This window comes from Camelina sativa, chromosome 4, assembly GCF_030686135.1.
Source record: "Camelina sativa cultivar CO46 ecotype springtype chromosome 4, ASM3068613v1".
Taxonomy (NCBI): Eukaryota; Viridiplantae; Streptophyta; class Magnoliopsida; order Brassicales; family Brassicaceae; genus Camelina; species Camelina sativa.
In genome coordinates, this window is record NC_141883.1 from 9545309 (window position 1) to 9549314 (window position 4006).

At 39.2% G+C, this 4006-nt stretch overlaps 1 long non-coding RNA gene across 1 annotated transcript; it reads right to left on the bottom strand.

Annotated features, from left to right (window-relative positions):
* Positions 1-612: 612 nt before the first annotated feature.
* On the bottom strand, positions 613-2521 carry LOC147945655 (uncharacterized). The gene is made up of 2 exons (XR_015596681.1): positions 1920-2521; positions 613-1468 (listed from the first exon to the last, which is right to left on the bottom strand). It is a non-coding gene; the product is annotated as an uncharacterized LOC147945655 (long non-coding RNA).
* Between the last annotated feature and the right edge of the window lie 1485 nt (positions 2522-4006).

Genomic DNA, 4006 nt, shown 5'->3' on the forward strand with positions numbered 1-4006 from the left:
TCTCTCGGTTTTATCCTGTTTACCCGGTTTTAGCCAGTCTTGGGATAAAACGGATTTAAGTGTTGTCTAAACACTCCAAATTCATCCTGAACTCTTAACAATTAGTCAAATGCATTGGATTGTCACAAATTCTGACCCTAGAAACAGTAACAAATCTGTTAACTTCTTCGAATCAATGTTTTCTAGGTGTTAGCCTGTTTCGGGACAAATTGGGTAAAAGTGGTGTCTAAACACTCCATATTCAACCCGAACTCTTATAATTAGTCAAATGCATTGGATTGTTACATATTTTGACCCGAGAAAGAGTAACATAGCTGTTTACTGTTGGTTTTGCAAGAGAGAAAGCTCTTGATAAGGAAGAACAAAACCCCAATGGTTAAGTCTCCTTAAACCCACAACAAACTAACTCGATCTCAAGGGAAAGAAGAGGTCATCAACTTGTGATGAACTCCCCATAAAATAGCTTGAAAGAACCCTAAGAAAAGAGTAAATAAGAAGAGTTTAGGGTGAGATTTAGGAAGAGAATCGGCTGCCTTAAGGGCAGCCTCTAACCGTTTATACTCTAAGCTCTCTACATTGGAACTAAGAACATAAACATAAGTAGAGAGGAGATAAACGAAATAATGATTCTCTTATTATTGAATTGTGTTGTGTTAGATTACATATGAGCTCTCATACAACTTAATATAGGGAAACAAATGCATATGACCGTTAGACACACAATGAGATTCCAATGGGAGCTGAAAGTGACATTCACGAGTTGGTGTATATTGAAAGGGACAGCTCCTTCCCTTTGGTTGACTCGCTATGCTTCCCAACCAAAGCCACATGTGATCCTTCCTTCCTTCCTTGCCTTGTGACCGTTTGATCCTTCTTCCTTCCTTTCATTGTGGCCATTAGATCCTTCTTTCCTTCCTTGTGAGATATTTCCTTCTTCTTGGGCTTCTTCTTCTTATAAGGCCTTTGTTCTTCTTATAAGGCACTCATGGCCTTGCTAACTTGTCTCTTCCTTGCTCACACGGCCCACATGGCCTTTCTCATTGTGTTCGCGGCCTAACTGGCCGCTCTCATGCCTCCCATGGCCTCACCGGCCACTCTCTTCTTCTTCCATAGTTCGGCCTTACCGGCCTCTTTCTTCTCTTCTCCTTCTTACATGCTAATACTCCCCCGCACGCTTGATCGGCGGGACACTATGAGGACCAAAGATCAAGAGTGGACTAGTGTTGTCTACCTCATTAAAAACCTTAACAAAGAAAACCTCTTGGGATAAAACTTTGTTAAGGGAAAAAGAGTATAGCCTTCACTATCCATGATGTCCCTTGATCTTGGTTTGTAAAGAACCAGCTCTCTTCTCTTCATGTTTTGAACCGCTACTCTTCCTTAGTCCACCTTGCCTTTAACACACTTCTTATGATCTCCATCTTTGCACCTTTAGAATTTCTTTGAGGCTCTCATAATCTTCTTTACCCTTCAAACAAGTGATAAAGAAGAAACAATAAGTGTATGTTATGAGGAATATCAAAGACAATTTTTCACATTTCTTTGAGGCTCTCATAGTCTATAATGTATGAGGAATATCAAAGTAAATTTCTTTGAGGCTCTCATAATTTAATGTATGAGGAATATCAAAGTAAATTTCTTTGAGGCTCTCATAAAACAATATGAGGAATATCAAAGACAATTTCAAAAGTGACAATTTAAGAGATCACATGAGAGAGTAAAGGCTAGTAATGGAGCTAATATAATAAATTTAAGAAAATAATTTAAATAGAGTAGAGTTTAGAGCACAGCCTTTTTATTTCGGTGTCTTTGATGGAGAAGAGGAAGAGAGTTTATCATTGTTGCGGTTTGAACTCTCTTCTTGAGACCGCTTCTTTAAAACGCGTCAGAATGATATATGCCCACTGATTCGGACATACCTTTCGAACGGCTGCTCGGATTGGTATGATTTCACTTCCACTGGCAAGATGACTCTATGGTCTAGACCTTTTGTGAAGAACGCGGAAGCTGAATCGCAGTGGAAGTCCTTCGTACGAATCGATCTTTGAAACGCATCGGCAAAACTTTTGCTTGTTGCAGAGAATTTGAAACCATAGACTGTGAGGTGCGGTGAAGCCACTTGAAAGTTGATCTCCCCCGCAACCCTTACTTGATGATGGGCTGAAACCTCATCATTTCACTTGAAACCTTGTGCATGACCTTCCTTGAAGTCTTGTGCACATCCGATCAATAACTTGGCACTAACACACATGCTTGTGAGCTGATTCATCACCTTCCACCAGCTTAACAAAGACTTGGTGGCCCTTGGTTCTAACTCCAGGCATTGTGCTGCGCCTCCTCATGGCTTTCTTGTAGCCTTCATCCTCGCCACTTCTTCTTGAGATAGCAAGCGAGCTCCACACAATCTTCAAGGTTGAAACTGAAACCAAATTCAATGGGACAGATTCTAAACAAGAGATTGTGAGTGATTAGAGAATAGAGTATAGAGTATCAAAGAGTATAAAGAGTATTAGTAACCAAAGAGTATAGTATCGAGTAACCAAGAGTATTAGAGTATAAAGGAGAGTATGGGCGATAGTATAAGGTGAATGGAGAGTAGAATAGAGCTCAAGAGTTCCAATGGACAGAGTTATACTCTGTTTTCTTGAGTTTGCAGAAGCTTTGACAGCCAAGAGCATCCAAGAATCAACAAGCTTTTGGTGCTTTAATGGCTGAAACACATGGACCATATGGAAAATTAATTTCTCCAACGGTCAAGATATTGTGCTCATGGTAGAATCACCTAAACCTAGTGTTCTCCAAGAGCTTAAGACTTTAAGATTCACGAAACAACACATGAACAAGTGTTTTTCGCTGACTAGAATTGAACAAATCCCACAAGATATCATATTGAAGATGATTTTGTGGTCAGATTCAAATAAAAGCTAAAACCACCTTTGGAACACCCTTGTGTCCATCGGTTAAAAGACTGCACCTTGGACCAGCTTTAATCTATTTGACCAAGCGGACCATATATGCTAAAAACAAGACCTCTCTCTTCCTCAAGCTCGAATCTGGACACACCATACGGCCAGAAACAAAGCTTTCTCAACTTTGAGAAGAAAGAGAAGCGATTTAGCAACTAAACCTTTAAAGGAAAATTAACTAAAGCAAAATTAAACCTTTAAAGGAAACTCAATCCTAAGAGAATCCTAAGAGAATCCTAAGAATTTCGTGGCTCATACAAGCACACAAGAACCGTGAATCCTCACCATGAACAACACAATTTGCTCAATGGTTCATCACTTCCCACACATCCCAATTTAAACAAAGTTATTACCAAATCGGTAAAGCTTAAGGATGGGGCTTTTAAACTCGATTTCTCATCACTCACTTGGTCTACAAATTCTAACAAGACAAGAGACCAAGCTTACTCAATATTGAGCTGTTTTGAGAATCGATTTAACAATTAAACCAAAAAATAAACCTTTAAAGACTCCTAAGCTTAAGCGGATTACCTAGGACCTAAGACAAATCAAAAGACTGACTTTAGATCGAGTTTGAGTCACCAAGAACAGAACCGGCTCTGATACCATGTTGGTTTTGCAAGAGAGAAAGCTCTTGATAAGGAAGAACAAAACCCCAATGGTTAAGTCTCCTTAAACCCACAACAAACTAACTCGATCTCAAGGGAAAGAAGAGGTCATCAACTTGTGATGAACTCCCCATAAAATAGCTTGAAAGAACCCTAAGAAAAGAGTAAATAAGAAGAGTTTAGGGTGAGATTTAGGAAGAGAATCGGCTGCCTTAAGGGCAGCCTCTAACCGTTTATACTCTAAGCTCTCTACATTGGAACTAAGAACATAAACATAAGTAGAGAGGAGATAAACGAAATAATGATTCTCTTATTATTGAATTGTGTTGTGTTAGATTACATATGAGCTCTCATACAACTTAATATAGGGAAACAAATGCATATGACCGTTAGACACACAATGAGATTCCAATGGGAGCTGAAAGTGACATT